The sequence below is a fragment of the Dama dama genome, chromosome 20 (assembly GCF_033118175.1).
Source record: "Dama dama isolate Ldn47 chromosome 20, ASM3311817v1, whole genome shotgun sequence".
NCBI classification, from domain to species: domain Eukaryota; kingdom Metazoa; phylum Chordata; class Mammalia; order Artiodactyla; family Cervidae; genus Dama; species Dama dama.
Window position 1 is genome coordinate 61,320,657 of NC_083700.1, and position 19,239 is coordinate 61,339,895.

Sequence of the window (19,239 nt, forward strand, 5' to 3'; positions counted from 1 at the left end):
ACCATCCCTCAAGTGGCACACAAATAATCTTCAAACATTATTTCATGTGATATAAATTGAGCTGGAACCAGGGGAATGTATATACAACAGAAGAAAGAGGAACCTAAACAGGGACATCTGATTGTTCTATTTTCAATTCTGCTCTGTTTTTACCAATGCCTCAGACACTGCCTTGCCATCATTTAGGCACTTAGAGACATTATCTTTGAGGGGCATTTGGTTCACTTCAATAAGGCCAGGAGAGACCATCTTCAGCCTTGGAGTAGAGAGCACTGAAATCTTTCTTAGCTCCTCAGCATGTGCTGTCTTTCCAATGAAATCCTGAAATACTATTGCTGACTTTTTGGTAAACATTTCACTTACAAGAGTAATATTTTATCTTTATGGTTCTCCTGGCCACAGAGGGTATAGTGGTTACCAGGGCCTGGCTCAGGAGTCAGCCTGTGTTTAAAACCAGACTTAAACTGTATTTGAAATTTCTGCCACTTTACCTGTGTGACTTGGGCAAGCTGCTTCTCAACTCTATTCATCAGTTTCTCATTTATAAAGTAGAGATTTTGTTAGTTCCTACTTTATACAATTTAGAAATATTTTAAATGAGACAATGTGAGGAGTGTTTTGAACATTGCTAAACATGCTGGGTATTTTAATGGATATTGATTCCTCATGAAATTTTGAGCATTTAATGCTCAAATCTTAATTTAAGCATGAAATCTTAATTTAACATTTAGAAACACATGCGCTTTCATGTGTTCATAGAATGCTTAAACATCCATCAGGAATTTACGTTAATTTCCTTAAGAACTGATTCTTCACACTCCTTGCAATCTCTAACTTTCTGCTTTCCAACATTTACATACTATCTCAGTTTTCCCAGAACAAGTCCACTTCAGCACCAGTTCCATCTGTCCTTGTCCTTTCCTTTCCTTCAATGTTGTGATACATTTCACCGTTTCTCCTTGTCACTTATTGATAACTGTTATATCACCAAAATAGATCCCAGTTGCTAACAGAGTAGCTATGGTTCATCACCTAAAATTAAAAGTGATGAGCTAGAGGAATATACAAAAACAGATTAAGGTCTACTCATTACTACATAAACATGGCTACAACAACAAAAATTGCATGTGGTATTACACATGGTAACAGGGATCTTTGTAATAGAAAAAAGTGAAATGTGAGTTCTAAGTCACAATAGGTTAATAGAAGACTGTTAGCTCTGATTTTTTTCTTTTTCTTATAGAACCTTTTAATTGCTGTGTTTCTAATGCACTTTCATTTGCCAGTAGTTCTCTTTTTTATTCTTGTAATAATCGTTTCTCAGGTACATCCTATAAATTACCCCTTTATTTTCCCTCTCCCTCTTCTCTTTAAAGAATTCTGAGAAAGAGAGAGAAAGGTGAACTGTAATTTTAAGTAACTCCTTTGGATTAGTTCATGTGCTCTTTAAAAAAAAAATCTCTAACTGTCATTAGCACTGTGCTTTCCTGCCCCCATTCTCAAACATGCCAATTTATCAGCTGCAGCCGCTGCTACTGGCCTGCCTTTTTCCTATTAAGGCACCAACTCTAGACAAACAAGCCCTCTCCATTCATTTCCTACATTCTTTACTTCTTTAACTTGTTCTAATTCCAGGTTTCTTCTAAGGACCCTCAATTTCAAAACCCTTCATTAGGCTGGTCAAAAGTACTTCAATTTTTGTGTTTCCTTTTATTTTGCAAAAGGCTGGCTTTCTCCCCAAACCCATTTGTTCAATTTTGTCTCTTAACTTCCTTACCTCTTACATCACTCTTTTGCAAGGCCAGTGGTTTTTAAAAAAACTTTTCTAAGCCCAGTTTGTCTTTAAGATGCTTCTGGAAATCTCACGTCTAGATTAAGTAGAAGAGATAAGAACTTGCCAAACAATTTAAGAGATGACTATAGGTCCTACATTTGACAAAATGGCAACAAATCAGAAATCCTGGGAAAAGAAATTAATTTGGGACAGAAAAAACTCACGGTAAGAGTGACTCCATGGCAAATAATTAAGTATATGAAGAATGAAATATTTTTTCTTTTTTGTAAACATAAAGACATTTGTTCATTTATTCATTCATACCATAAATATCCCTGATCCCCTGCTATGCTAGGGCTAGAATAATAAAAATGTTTCTAAAAGCAAAATATCCTCTTTCTGGAATGTTCATTTACGAAATGTTATTTTTTGTTGCATTTTTTGCTTCCAATTTTAACTCTTCACTTGAAGCCATTCAAAGTCAAAAGCTACAAACAAGACATCAAACATTTGATTTTAAGTGTTGAATTCAATATCATCTCTCTCAAAATCTTCAACTAGGGTGGTTAAAGTATGATAATAAAGGGATGGAACTGAAATGTTTTCACCTCTTTTTTTCCCTCTTCTACTTTTTCCACTAGTAGAAGAAAGTATAAGTGTTTGGCAACAAGAGGAGAGAGAGTCATATGGTGGATAACAAACCTTTAAATGAGAAAGCTGTTTATAACTCCTAAGAAAACTGCATTTATATAACTAATTATGATTCATATGATTTTATAGATTTGGTTTGAAACCACCTTATTAATGTTTAATGAATTAAGTAGGGAACATATTATAACCAGCTTTAAAGAGAAAAAAATAAATGATGCAAGTAGCACAGCTAGGAGACAAAGATGGGCAGGATTGAAGCTTAAACATAGGCTTCCCAAATCCTGGCCCAATTATTTTTCCATTATTATACACATATCTGTCTTTAAAAAATGCACATGCTAATGTAAACCCATGGGAGTGAAATTTCAGTCTTTTGTCATACAAATAGAAAATACATACCACATTCAGTTAGCTTATGTTTTATATATTTCATAGATAATAAGATATTTGAAAACAAATTAAATTTTTATCAAAATCCTTGGCAAAGTTTGCACTTTCCTTTTGTGTGTCCAATTTTTTGATAAAATTTTAATATATATATTTTATATTACAGTAGGAAGAGAGCATGTATACTTTGATTTCAAAGTGAAGTGAATTTTGAAATTCTGAGGCATGGCCCTGACATCAAAGATATTCAAATAATCACCACACTGATAACATTAACTTGATTGAATATTGCAGTCCTCTTGGTTCAAAATATTTTAAAGTTGTCTTCAGTTGATTTCTCTTAGAAAAATATAGCTTCTAAGGGGAATTCAGTCAGGGGCTATTAATGTGTTAGCTTTTAGAGAAAAAGTAGATAGGTTTGTGTAAAATTCACATGTATGTTTAAATTTTGAGTGCAAAAGATTACAAGTCATGTAAAAAGTAAAGGTAGTACTTAATGATATTTAATTGAAAAAAGTCTAATTATTATGTTCTGAATATGATGAGTATAATCATTACTACATTAAAGTTGATTTCAGGGTACAAATCTTGAAATGTAAAAACCACATCTCCCTAAACTAAGTGCCCCAATGCTTAGAATTCAAAATGCTAAAATATACTGTACAAAATGTCTGTCTTTCAAAGGTAACATGAGTCTAAATTCAAAGGAAACCATAAGGTTACTTTTTGCATGCTTTTTCCCCCCGTAATATATACCTTTCTTTATCACTGTGCTGAGTTGCTTCGGTCGGATCCAACCCTATGGACCATAGTCCACCAGGCTCCTCTGTCCACGGGATTCTCCAGGCAAGAATACTGGAGTGGATTGCCATGTCCTCTTCCAGGAGATCTTCCGATTGAGGGATTGAACCCATGTCACTTGAGTCTCCTGCTTAGGCAGGCAGGTTTTTTAGCACTAGCACCACCTGGGAAGCCTATTTCTTGTGTCTATTTTGACTTCATTCTTCAACTTCTCTCTAATTTCTTTACCCTTATTCTAGAACCTGTCACTTAGGATTCTCTTGTCCCATCTTTGCCTCAAATTAACCTCTGTTGTTTAATACACAAAAGGATGTGAGACTCTCAGTGTACTGAAAACATAACGCTCTGCCTTATAATACATGTTTTTCCATATGACACCTTTCTTTTTGTGGTAATGAACACCTTTAACTGTGTCTTTTTCCACTCTGTTCTGTAAAACCATCACTCTGCTTTTCTACATTCAACTTGTAGGTTTTGACCCTCCTTCTCTATTACTTTCTTTGAGATCTGAACCCCTTTCATCCCTTTTGCTGTGTTGCATGCCTTTCTCCTCTCAAAAGCCCCCTACTTCTGTTCATCACAGCTGATTCTCTAGATATTTCATCTAGGAAGGGGAGAATGTCTATCAGATGGTGAAACTTTCAACTCCTCAATGTGGAGTTGAAATGGCTGGAGCTCCAAATGGTAAGTCTGTGTAGTACAGACAGTAAGCTCTATGGGGGCTCAAAAACTTTGAGGCTTGTCTCTCTGTTTGTCTGGACACTTTCTGTGTCTGAAAAACCATGTGCCTATCTCAACGTTGTTAGGATTATTCAGTGCAGTCATTCAGGCCAGAAGATATTCAAGTTGTAACAGAAATATTGTCAAACCTAGAGTTTGACTTGGCCTCAGAAAAATGACAACAAAAAGTTGGTTTTAAGTTACACTGTGTTACTGGCTACTACTCAGGCCTCAAAAAAACAACTTGTTGCTTCAGACATGGCTGCTAAATAGACAAGAAATCCCATTCAAAGATGTCAGAAACTCCTTGTGCTTTGTCTTGATTCAAATAAACCTTAAAGTGAATGTGCAGCCAATAGTGCTAAATACTCAGTAGGCATTTAATAAACCCTGGCTTAGTAGATGAAAAAAAAAAAAAAAAGAATTTTGTCAGAGAATTATTTGGAAGAAAAATGCATTGACTACACTCTTTTCTTTAAAGTGACTTCACCCTAAGAGTCCCCTTGTTGAGAAACATGGTAACCTGGTTGAGATTTGCTTGGTATGTCGAGTAGAGTGAATCTAAGCCTGATATTTCTAGGACTTCTGATGAGGTTAATATCTCTGCTCTCTTTACCTGCTTTGTTTATCACTCATTAGTTATCAATCAGCTTTTACAGGTTAGATTCATTTTATACTTTAATCTGCCTGCTATGGGGTAGGTCTGGGCTGGAGAAGAGATTAGTTCACAGTATGTCTTACTATAAACAGGTAATAAAACTTTACCCTGGTTCCTTCTCATTGCTTCAGGTCAGGGCATTTTTTGAGTGAGCTGATGGTTTTGTATCTAAGTTGGAGGCAATGGGTTGATGGATTCTATCAAACCATTAATAATCTACTGAGCATTTATGTGCCAGCATTATTGTAGATGGTTACATGAATAACTTCACGTTTCCCTCCCAACACATCTATCCCCATTTTACAGAAAAGGAAACTGAGTTAAACAATTTGCTGAAGGTCTTACAGCAATTTGGAGAAGCCAGGGATGGATGTACACCCTGCACTTTTACTGGAGAGTCTGCATTCTCAATAGCTAAGGTTGCCCTAGTATAACTGAGTTAATTAATTCAACTTGTTGTGTGATGTTGTGGTTTTGTTTCATTTTCTGTCTGCCAGGCTTGCTTCGCTGGATTGGTTCATGCTGAATAGATTGCCTTGTCTACAGTTGCCAGCACAAAAGGTCTTTTTGTGAAGCTCTTTCTCTTGGCCTGATTATTCCAAAAGCAAAAGCACCAGCATTATCAGGAGGGCACTAGGCCACTGGTGTCTGGGGCAGAAGGAATAGAGAAGCAGCTGGTAGAATGAGTGACAGCAGAAGCAGCCAAAGTCTTGCCAGTTGGAGCCCTACAACCAGGTTAATTGTTTAGAAAATAGAATCTAGAGAAATGATCACTTAGGTCACTAGGTTAAGAATCCCAGGTAAACAGCACAGAGTTCAGGGCATAAAGAGAGGCCAGGACAACACAAAGAAAATGAGGTCAGAAACACAGCCTACATCAGGAAGACGGGTAGGAAAACCATGGCACAGTTTAGTTTTACTGTATGGAATGAGGAGAGGTCAAACTGGCAGTTGAGTAATAGAAAGAAGAGTATCCCACTGCCCTTGGTGGGGTCTCTTCTGAGGCTCGCCCTAACTGCCTTGTGCCTACCTTGGCTATGTTTTCTGTAAGATCCTGACAATGGACACCATGAGTGTAATCAATTTCAGCTCTAGGTTTCTAAACTGGTGGAGCTACCACTGAATTTTTGTAGAAAGGTTTCTTTTTCCCCTCTGCTGTTTGATTAACCTTCCCTGTGTTGGGCTGTCCCTACTGATGGGGAATCAGAGTGAGACTGAAGAGCTTCTGTGGTCTGTCTTAGAAGACTGTTTCAGATGTTGAATTCCAACCTGGGATTCAGTTTGTTCTCAAGTCTTTAGTTACAGCCAGTGTTTCAAAAGATAGTTTGATAATTTCAACAATAGTATTTTATGGGGTTGTGGAATTTGGACATCTTCTAGTTTTGCAACTGTATATAAAGATAAACATCATTTAACTTTTATTTCTCTACAGTTTTATTCAGATATAATTGACATGTATCACTGTATAAATTTAATATATCCAGCATAATGATTTGACTAACATGCATCATGAAATGATTATCACAGTAAGTTTAGTGAATATCAATCACTTCATATAGATATAAAATTAAAGAAAGAGAAAAACTTTTATTCTTGTGATGAGAAGCTCAGAATTTACTCTAACAGTTTTCATATATAACATACAGCTGTGTTAATTATATTTATCATGTTATATGTTATATTCCTAGTTTGAGCCACCAGGGAAGCCCATATGTTATATTCCCAGTACTTATTTATCTTATAACTGGAAGTTTGTACCATCTGATTGCCCCTCCCCACCCCTCCCACACCACTATATAAAGTTATTACATAGTTATTGACTATATTACCCAAATTGTTCATTTCATACTGTGACTCATTGTTTTGCAACTGGAAGTCTGTATCTCTTAACTGTCCTCAGTTTTTTCTTTCCTCTCCCCATGTCCTTCCCCTCTGGCAACTACCTAGTTATTCTCTATGTCTATAACTCTATTTCTGTTTTATTATGTTTGTTTTGTTTTTTCAGGTTCCACACATAAGTGAAATCACACAGTATTTGTTTTCCTCTGTCTTATTTTACTTAGCAATAAGACCGTCTAGATGCATCCAAATGTGGCAAAAGGTAAGATTTCATTTTTTTTTTTACTGGTTGAATAATATTCCATTGAATATATATCCCACATCTTCTTTATCCACTCATCTATTAATGGGCACTTAGTTTGTTACTTCGCTATATACGTAATGCTGCAATAAGCAGAGAGGGGCATGTATCTTTTCTAATTAGTGTTTTTATGTTCTTCATATAAAAACCCAGGAATGGGTATTTATATAACTATAAGTAAATACAGATATATATTGCTTTCATTTTAAAGGCCAGATTCTAAAGGTTCTACTTGCCAGGATGGCTCTAGAAGTTCCATGGCTGCTACCTCTCAGTGTTTAGTGAACTTCTACTTGTCAAATCAGATCATGCTGACAGTATTGTAGGCTCCTGAGGAGATTAAAAAATAAATGTACTTTCTGAGCTTGAAATACACAAATACATGAAAATATTTAAGCTACAGAAACATTTCTTCTTTCATGGTTTAGAGTTATATATTAGAAAATCTGGGCTCCATCAACACAGCAAAAGTTATCAACTGGAACCTGGTGAGAAGCTGAGATTGAAGAAGTCTTTCTAGGTCAACTAATGGGGAAGAGGAAAACCTTATAAGTGGCAAGAATGCTTACATAGGGGCTTTCCAGGTGGCACCAGTGGTAAAGAACCTGCCTGCTGATGCATGAGACTTAAGAGACGAAAGTTCGATCCCTGGGTCAGGAAGATCCCCTAGAGGAGGGCATAGCAACCCACTCCAGTATTTTTGCCTGAAGAACCCCATGGACAGAGGAGTCTGATGGGCTACAATCCATAGGGTCACAAAGAGTTGGACACGACTGAAGCGACTTAGCGCAATGCTCACATAAAATTCCACCGGTGTCTCTCTATTCCTGATCTACTTGCCCTCAGTAACCACTTACTCTGTTTATGATGCTCACAGTCCAGAACAGTAAAGAAGCAACCAGGAATCAGATTGCAGTTTCTAGGTACAGAGAGTAAAGAGAAAGTCGCTCAGTTGTGTCCTACTCTTTGCGACCTCATGGACTGTAGTCTGGCAGACTCCTCTGTCCATGGAATTCTCCAGGCCAGAGTACTGGAGTGGGTATCTGTTCCCTTCTCCAGGGGATCTTCCCAACTCAGGGATCGAACCCAGGTCTCCAGCATTGCAGGCGGATTCTTCACAGTCTGAGTCAACAGAGAGCTGAATTGAAGGCAAATTAGTGTAGGAGAGATTGGGCTTAGAAGAGCCTTGAGGGAAGAAATAAATAATAGGAACCCAGCTGATACAGGATAGAAGAGAAGGATGATCTTATCCCTTAGCCTCGGTGATGGGATGAAATTTGGGCAAGCCATTCCCTACTAATATCAAGGGCAAATACCTCTTCTATCTGCCTCTTATTCTTCTCTGTAAGTGCCTCCATGAATCACTGCCTCAGCTCAATGAACTGAGCACGTTCAGCACAATATCTCTAATTCATTATTGCTTCAAGATACTCTTATCTACTAGTTCCAATCAGCATAATGGAATGATTACAAAAGGGAGTCAAAGTGATAGTTTGAATCCTGACTTTGACATTTACTATATGTGCCTATCAAGGAAGTTTAGGTAGACCCCTTTAGAACTCAATTTTTCAGAGCAAAATGTGTCAAATGGTACCTATCTCACATGGATGCCTAGAAGATTTCTGAGATAATAATACTTAGTGTACTACCTTGCACCTGGAATTCATCAGTGCATGGTAGCTATGTTTGTTATTTCCCTGTACGAACATCTATATTCATTTCTTGAAGCTGCCTAAACAAATAATCACAAATGGGTGGCTTAAAACAATGGAAGTTTATTCTTTCACAGTTCTGCAGGCAAGAAGTCAAAAATCAAGCTGTCAGTAGCGTTGGTTTCTTCTAGAGACTCAGAGAAAATCTGCTCCATGCTTCTCTCCTCTAAGTTTCTCTCCTAGCTTCCCTAGGTGCTGCCAATCTTTGGTGTTCCTTGACTTGCAGACACAGCATTTCAGTCTCTGCTCTGTCTTCCCGCCACCTTCCCCTCTGTGTCTCTGAATGTCTTCTCTTTTTCTGTTACTTAGAGGGACACTCATCATTAGATTTAGTGCCCACTCTAATTCATGATGATCTGATTCATCTAGGGATCTTTTCCTTATTTGTATATGTAAAGATCCTTATTTCACGAAAGTTTATGTTCAGAGATTCCAAGTGGATATATCTTTTGGGGGATAGTTTTCAACTCACTACAAAACATGCTGGTAGCCAAACTGTTACCCCCTCAACATTAATGAGCTTCCCTGGTTGCTCAGATAATAAAGAATCTGTCTGCAATGCAGGAGATCCAGGTTCAATCCCTGAGTTTGGAATATCCCCTGGAGAAGGGAATAGCAACCCACTCCAGTATTCTTGTCTGGAGAATTCCATAGACAAAGAAGCTTGGTGGGCTACTGTCCTTGGGGCTGCAAAGAGTTGGACATGACTGAGCAACTAACACTTCACTTTCAACATTCACGTTTAAGCCCTAACCCTCAAAACCTCAGAATCTGACTATACTTGGAAATAGGGCCTTCAAAAAATTAATTAAATTAAAGTGAGGCCATAAGTGTGAGCCCCAACTGAGTCTGACTTGTGCTTTTATAAGAAGAGGTAATTTGAACACAGAGAGAAACACCAGGCATGTACAAGCACAGAGAAAATGACACACTGTGGGAGACACAGTGAAAACCTGGCCATCTGCTAGTCAAGGCGAGCCCTCAGGAGAAACTAAACCTGCTGATACCTTGATTATGCTAATAACAGAAAAACATCTATTTCTGCTTTATTGACTACACCAAAGTCTTTGACTGTGTGATCACAATAAACTGTGGAAAATGAGATGGGCATACCAGACCGCCTGACCTGCCTCTTGAGAAACCTGTATGCAGGTCAGGAAGCAACAGTCAGAACTGGACATGGAACAACAGACTGGTTCCAAATAGGAAAAGGAGTACATCAAGGCTGTATATTGTCACCATGCTTATTTAATTTACATTCAGAGTACATCATGAGAAATGCTGGGCTGGAAGAAGCACAAGCTAGAATCAAGATTGCTGGGAGAAATATCAATAACCTCAGATATGCAGATGACACCACTCTTATGGCAGAGAGTGAAGAGGAACTAAAAAGCCTCTTGATGAAAGTGAAAGAGGAGAGTGAAAAAGTTGGCTTAAAGCTCAACATTCAGAAAACTAAGATCATGGCATCTGGTCCCATCACTTCATGGGAAATAGATGGGGAAACAGTGGAAGCAGTGTCAGATTTTACTTTTTTAGGCTCCAAAATCATTGCATATGGTGATTGCAGCCATGAAATTAGAAGACACTTACTCCTTGGAAGGAAAGTTATCACCAACCTAGATAGCATATTAAAAAGCAGAGACATTACTTTGCCAACCAAGGTCCATCTAGTCAAGGCTATGGTTTTTCCAGTGGTCATGTACGGATGTGAGAGTTGGACTGTGAAGAAAGCTGAGCACCGAAGAATTGATGCTTTTGAACTGTGGTGTTGGAGAAGACTCTTGCGAGTCCCTTGGACTGCAAGGAGATCCAACCGGTCCATCCTAAAGGAGATCAGTTCTGGGTGTTCATTGGAAGGACTGATGCTGAAGCTGAAACTCCAATACTTTGGCCACCTGATATGAAGGGCTGACTCATTGGAAAAGACCCTGATGCTGGGAAGGATTGGGGGCAGGAGGAGAAGGGGGCGACAGAGGATGAGATGGCTGGATGGCATCACTGACTTGATGGACATGAGTTTGAGTAAACTCCGGGAGTTGGTGATGGACAGGGAGGCCTGGCGTGCTGTGATTCATGAGGTCGCAAAGAGTCAGACACGACTGAGCGACTGAACTGACTGAACTGACTGAATACCTTGATTTTGGACTTCCAGCCTCCAAAGCTATGAGGAAAAAAAATTTCTATTTAAGCCACCCAGTCTGTGGTATTTGGCTATGGCCACACTAGTAAACTAATATAACACATAAAATGAATGATTAGCCTATTTTCTTTAGCTTTTTTCTTTTTTAGGAGTCTGGCACTTTATGCCTGGAATCTGACTGCTTACAGTGTGGTCATGAACCCTGTGTTTGCCTTGGCCTTACAATGTGAAGGGAATTCACTTTGCCTCCTGCTCAGATACTACTTAGTACACCAGGAGTGTCACCTTGCTGAAATTCTATTGATTTTGTATTTAAATTAAGTGCAATATAGTGAATATATTTAAGTACCTGAAAACTAAAATTCTTTAATATCACGATCACCATAATGAATATTATGGTTATTGTGAAATCAGTAGTCATGTATGGATGTGAGAGTTGGACTATTAAGAAAGCTGAGTGCTGAAAAATTGATGCTTTTGAACTGTGGTGTTGGAGAAGACTCTTCAGAGTCCCTTGGACTGCAAGGAGATCCCACCAGTCAATCCTAAAGGAAATCAGTCCTGAATGTTCATTGGAAGGACTGAGGCTGAAGCTGAAACTGCAATACTTTGGCCACCTGATGTGAAGAACTGACTCATTGGAAAAGACCCTGACGCTGGAAAAGACTGAAGGCAGGAGGAGAAGGGGGCGACAGAGGATGAGATGCTGGATGGCATCACTGACTCAATGGACATGAGTCTGAGTAAACTCCAGGAGTTGGTGATGGACAGGGAGGCCTGGTGTGCTGCAGTTCATGGAGTCTTGAGAGTTCGACATGACTGAGCAACTGAACTGAACTGAACTGAGAAGGTATAAAGGATTTAGATCAAAGAGTACTAGAAATTTCTTTAAAATAAAAATATACAGAATTCCCTGGCGGTCCAGTGGTCCCAGGTTCAATCCCTGGTCAGGGAAGTAAGATTCCACAAACCACATAGTGTAGCCAAAAAAAAAAAAAAAAAAAAAATCCATAGTAGAAGCTTGCTTTCTTGTAATCTACCTTTTCCTTTTGTAAGTTAAATATAAAAAATCTGGTTAATTGAAAATTTTAGCTAATAAAGTAAAAAATTAGTAATTTTTTAGTACTTTGTAATAAAGTAAAAAATTCCTAAGATATATACATGATATTCTACCCCATTTCAACTTAAGAGACACTTTACTTGTATATTAAGTTGCCTATTTGATCATATTCCATTAGCAAATTCTAAAAGTTAGCCTTCATTAGAATGAAGCATTTTATCTTTTAATGTATGAGCTTCTAAAAATCCTCAACTTCTATGTGTTATCTTTTTAAACTTCTATGTGTTATCTATTATTTTAGTTCATTGTTTTATTGCTTTTATAAAAAGCTCTGGAATTTTAATGAAGGTACTAAACTTATATTTTTAATCACCATCTCACTTATTATGTTTGTCATTAAAAACAGCACATCTGTAATTCTATGCTGGCATTTAAATAATACACATAAATAATCAGCAGTAAATATTAGCAATGATATTGACAAACTAAGGTAGAAAGCAAGAATAACAGAGTTAAGGAATCATATAGTTCTCTCAAGCTTTTCCTTGATGAGTATAATTTCAAATATTTTTTTATTGTTTAAGTATTATCTGATATATTTCTTATGACTGACATTACTAGAGATTTTGGGGCAATATATCAACTAGTGCTCGGGGAGGTGGATCTCCCATTGTTCTGTCTTAACAACAGTTGGCAGCAGGTAACATTCTTTTCCTCTGTGTCTTCTCTAACCTGCTCCAAGGTCAGGACAACAAATATATGACCTACAACTAGTTCCCTTTGAAAATATATGGATTTCTGACAGTTACTATAATCTACATGTTCCTTTATTATGCTAACAGCAATAAATAGGTTACAGAGAAAAGCAAGGGAAATAGGCATGAGTGATACTACAGTCTTTATGACTAATATGTGAACCTTGAAAGAGTGAGTGATAGTATCAAGATTCAACTGCTTTGAGTGTTGTCTTGATCTGAACCACAAATTCTACAGCCCAGAGTGTCTTTCTTATCGCAAATGCTTAGCACAGTGCCAGGCACCCCAGGAGATGATCAATAAATAATTTTTAATAGAGTTTTGCCAAGAGAACGCACTGGTCAAAGCAAACACCCTCTTACAACAACACAAGAGAAGACTCTACACATGGACATCACCAGGTGGTCAACACTGAAATCAGATTGATTTTACTCTTTGCAACCAAAGATGGAGAAGCTCTATACAGTCAGCAAAAACTAGACCAGGAGCTGACTGTGGTTTTCAGATCATGAACTCCTCATTGCCAAATTCAGACTGAAATTGAAGAAAGTAGGGAAAACCACTAGACCATTCAGGTATGACCTAAATCAAATCCCTTATGATTATGCAGTGGAAGTGAGAAATAGATTCAAGGGATTAGATCTGATAGACAGAGTGCCTGATGAACTATGGATGGAGGTTCATGACATTGTTCAGGAGATGTGGAGCAAGAACATCCCTAAGAAAAAGAAATGCAAAAAAGCAAAATGGCTGTCTGAGAAGGCCTTACAAATTGCTGTGAAAAGAAGAGAAGCAAAAAGCAAGGAGAAAAGGAAAGATTTATCCATTTGAATGCAGATTTCCAAAGACTAGCAAGGAGAGGTAAGAAAGCCTTCCTCAGTGATCATGGCAAAGAAATAGAGGAAAACAATAGAATGGGAAAGACTAGAGATCTCTTCAAGAAAATTAGAAATACTAAAAGAAAGTGAAAGTGAAGTCACTCAGTCGTGTCTGACTCTTTGTGACCCATGGACTATAGCCCACCAGGCTCCTCCATTCATGGGATTCTCCAGGCAAGAATACCGGAGTGGGTTGCCATTTCCTTCTCCAGGGGATCTTCCCCACCTAGGGATTGAACCCAGGTCTCCCGCATTGTGGGCAGACGCTTTAATCTCTAAGCCACCAGGGAAGCCCCATAGAGATACTAAAGGAATATTTAATTCAAAGATGGGCACAATAAAGGACAGAAACAATACGGAACTAACAGAAGCAGAAGATATTAAGAAAAGGTGGCAAGAATACACAGAAGAACTAAACAAAAAAGATCTTCATGAGCCAGATAGTCATGATGGTGTGACCACTTACACTCACCTATAGCCAGACATGCTGGAATGAGAAGTCAAGTGGGCCTTAGGAAGCATCACTACAAACAAAGCTAGTGGAGGTGACAGAATTCCAGTTGAGCTATTTCATATCCTGAAAGATGATGCTGTGAAAGTGCTGTACTCAATATGCCAGCAAATGTGGAAAACTCAGCAGTGGCCACAGGACTGGAAAAGGTCAGTTTTCCTTCCAATCCCAAAGAAAGGCAATGCCAAAGAATGCTCAAACTACCGCACAATTGTACTCATCTCACATGCTAGCAAAGTAATGCTCAAGATTCTCCAAGCCAGGCTTCACAGTTCATGTGAACCATGAACTTCCAGATGTTCAAGCTGGTTTTAGAAAAGGCCGAGGAACCAGAGATCAAATTGCCAACATCGGTTGGATTGTTGAAAAAGCAAGAGAGTTCCAGAAAAACAGTTCTATTTCTGCTTTATTGACTATGCCAAAGCCTTTGACTGTGTGGATCACCACAAACTGGAAAATTCTGAAAAAAGATGGGAATACCCAACCACCTGACCTGCCTCTTGAGAAATCTGTATGCAGGGCAGGAAGCAGCAGTTATTACTGGACATGGAACAACAAACTGGTTCCAAATTGGGAAAGGAGTACATCAAGGCTGTATATTGCCACCGTGCTTATTTAACTTATATGCAGAGTACATCATGAGAAATGCAGCGCTGGCTGAAGCACAAGCTGGAATCAAGATTGCTGGGAGAAATATCACTAACCTCAGATATGCAGATGACACCACCCTTATGGCAGAGAGTGAAGTAAAGAGCCTCTTGATGAAAGTGAAAGAGGAGAGTGAAAAAGCTGGCTTAAAACTCAACATTCAGAAAACTAAGATCATGGCATCTGGTCCCATCACTTCATGGCAAATAGATGAGGAAACAGTGAGAGACTTTATTTTCTGGGGCTCCAAAATCACTGCAGATGTTGACTGCAGCCATGAAATTAAAAGAGGCTTACTCCTTGGAAGAAAAGTTATGACCAACCTAGAGAGCATATTTAAAAGCAGAGACATTACTTTGCCAACAAAGGTCCGTCTAATCAAGGCTATGGTTTTTCCAGTAGTTATGTATGGATGTGATATTTGGACTATAACAAAAGCTGAGCAGGGACAAATTGATGCTTTTGAACTGTGGTGTTGGAGAAGACTCTTGAGAGTCCCTTGGACTGCAAGGAGATCCAACCAGTCCATCCTAAAGGAAATCAGTCCTGGGTGTTCATTGGAAGGATGTTGAAGCTGAAGCTCCAATATTTTGGCCACCTGATGTGAGGAACTTTTTGGAAAAAAAAGACCCTGATGCTGGGAAAGATTGAAGGCAAGAGGTGAAGGGGATGACAGAAGATGAGACGGCTGGATGGCATCACTGACTCAATGGACATGAGTTTGCGTAAACTCTGGGAGTTGGTGATGGACAGGGAGGCCCCTCGTTCTGCAGTCCGTGGGGTCGCAGAGTCAGACATGACTGAGCGTCTGAACTGAACTGAACTGAATATGTGAAATACTGAATAAGAAAACTGCAAAGTCTGTCATCACTATTCATTAGAAAAAATATATTACATAGTTGCTTAGTCAACACTAACAAATGGTACTGAACCCTGCCTGGTGAAGTGAAAACAAAAAGCAAAAACACATAAGCCATGATGCCTCAGGCTCATGCTAAGCATTATCAAGATCCAGAGAGAGGAACAAGCACACACACATCTTTGAAATAAGGAAGTAACAGTAATTATACACACATACAGATTAATATATCACAAAGCATGAAGAAGTTCAAACTGAATATATAAACATGTTTGTATTGTTCAATTCACTTCAGTCGCTCAGTAGTGTCTGACTATCTGTGACCCCATTTTTGTACATGCTGTATGTACCAAAAAGAAAACGATGATAGAACATTTGAAATCTTACTTACAAAGCTTCTGGAGGAGATGCAAAATCAAATGGAGTTTATGGTGGAACGTTCTTGGAGGAAATAAGTTTTGAATAAAATTTTGTTGTTGTTTTTTTTTTGAATAAAATTTTTAAGGAAGTAAGAGTTCTGATTTGGTAAAGAGAACTATAAAATTAATAGATTAGGAAGCCACTGTAGGAATATGAAGGGCCTAATGGAATTAATATTTGGGAAGTTTTTCTAATGAACTCAAATAACATACAAACATTTAAACAGGAAATTTTGATATAGTATTTGTACAAATGTTCTAAAAATATATTAAACATAATACACTGGTTCATTTCTATAAATCATATCCTTGGGCCCTAGCAGGAGGGAGGCTAGCTCAGATAATGGCTTCCTGAAGTCAAATTGTTGTTCTTGCCTACACAAGCCTAGTTAATATCTTCCAAAATCTAACCATCTGTGAGTGAGATGCTGAGGAAGTAGTAATAAATAAGCTATTTTACCACACCTCAGGGAAATATACCATAATTTTACCCTACCTGAATTGTGGGAAGGTAACTGTGATAACTTAGACATAGTTTTCTATAACATCACAGGCCTTGTTTGTATGAAAAAGGTGAAAAGTGAAAGTGTTAGTCACTCAGTCACGTCTGACTCTTTGTGACCCCGATGGATTATACATTAGGTGAAATAGAGAATCCAGTCAATCAATAATGTTGAGTAGAGAATAAAACAACAAAACAAAACTTTTTCCTTCATTGTCTGAGTGATTAAGGTAAGAGTGAGTTTTATAAAGAGTAAAACTTTCAGACCAGTGGTTGTCATCTTTTTTGAAGCAAGATAAGAGCTATCTGTTGACCAAATAAATAACATGTTTTGCAGTTATTTTTGAGTGTGTTATTAGATTAGTTTTAATATAGTATTGTACTAAATTAGTAAATAAAAATTTCAATTACAAATTTTTTTTCTTAAATACAGCTCAGAGTGCTGCTTCTGTAGCAGCAACCAGAGGGTTGGTTAAGATAGTTTAGAATGTCTCAAAAGATGTTCCACTTTTTGGCTATTGTATGCTTTTTTTTTTCTCAAACAAAACTAAAAGTGGAATCACGACTCTTCTAACTGGAAAAGGTTTAGGGACCACCAAGCTAGACAATTGCTTGGATCTGTGCTGACAGTTGTGACTTTCTAGGATCACAGGATTAAAGAGCATCTCAGCAGATTTGACATCTTTGGCTGTCTCTGTGATTGATGCTCATCACAGTGGCCAGAACCATGATGGAACTATCCCCATCAGTCATTAAGGAAGGCTGTCATTTCACGCATATTGCCACAATTTGAGGACACATCTGAATAGGGGAAGCAATGATACTGCAACATCACCAATTGCACAAATTTAGCCATTTATCATATGTTATATGATCTAGAGTGTTTGGCCAGAGTGATCGATATTAATGACGGAGATGTCTTCATTTAAATAGTTTATTTTTTATAGGTATAATTTAAATCTAATTTATTTTCTTAATCCTCAAATTAACTCTAGTTAGGACTAGGAAGATTAACTGTCAGAAATTACTTAAATAAAGAGAATATGATTTAGTTTATTCTATTATAGATTTAAATTACCATAGAATGTAAGGGAACAGTATAAAATTTACAGAATGCTAAGAAAATGAAAATAGGGAAGAAATACACATGTCATTAAATCACTAGTGCAGATGAATCATCTTGCTTAGTATAGAGAGCACAGTTAATAATGGATTGTCTCCCAAAGGTTTGAAATGTGACATTGCAAGAGGTAGTTCTGTTTATTTATTTAGTTTTTGCAAAGTCAGATACTTTTGAGAGAAACAGTACTGTGGCTTAGTACTAAAATTGCTAGATTTAGCACCTCAGTTAAAAATAACTACAAATGGGAAATTATACTCAGTAGAACAACAACAACAAAAAAAAAAACTTTAAAAATTTTTCTTTTGTGGACTCAAGATCTCTGACATGGACAAATGGCAAAACACTTAAGTTGAAAAACAGAGAGAAGTTTAGTCATAGAATTAAAACTAGATTAGAAACACTTCTGAGTATCAAAAATGATTTTTAAATTGGTGATGATTGGAAGATTGTATTAGACTGCATGGTCAGCTTAGCAAATTATTACATAATAGGGGCCACTTTTTATGTATATTTGCACCCTGACATCTAATGAGAGTAGACACAATGTGACATATGCCTTTTAGGATGTTTACCAATCCTAATCCTTTTCTTTGAAAAATAGTCCCACATCTATAGTGGCTAGTAGGTCCCATATTTGAACTACGTGGGTCCTTCCTTGTCATCATAGCAGGTTGGACTGGGGGCAGAGAGAAGAGAGATGAAATGGGTGGATGTGATTCTCTCTCTAGAGAATGTGGAACTGGAGTACAGTTCATTAAGAGCTGGAATAGGAAAATGTTGTAAAGTCTTTGCAGAGCCATGTTTGGGCATGTGTGTGTGGTAAAGCAGAGGAAGTCACGTGGCTGACAGAGAGAGGGAGAGAGATTTAAGACAGAGAGACACTAAGGGACAAGAGAAAGAGAGGAAAGAGGTGAGAGCAGGAGAAACGCAGGAACTCAGAGAAACACAATCCCAGTGAATGTTCTTGTTCTGCATGACCTGTTATGGTTCCACATGAGGTTTGACTGGAGTGCATAACGTTGATTTCTTTGAGCTGTCTTTTGTTTTCAAAATGACCTTCTACTGTGCTTAATTATTGGGCTATGAGTTAAATTTAGGTCCCAGAGAAGAGAGAAAGTTCTGCAAAAGTTAGGGGGAGAGCCAAATATGAGGCGGAATCATAACATTTCTCTTTTTTTATTTTCTCGGTCTGGTGATGTATTAAAGCGCAATACCTGCACTTAGGTGCTCGTTATATGTTATAATATGAGATATGCTTAGTAACTACTCTAAGGCATATGGTTTCTTAGAAGACTGGAATATGATTTCTAAACACATAATCTCCCAACAAGATTTTGCTTGGTCAAAACTTGAAGATTTTGAGACATTCAGCCAAAATTAGGCTACACGTTTCTTACTCTATAGAATATGTTTTTGCCTAAGTAAGCATGATTTGATGCAATTTATATGTCTGATAGAAATAAAGAAGTTAGAACAAAAGCAGTAATGAGATGCCAT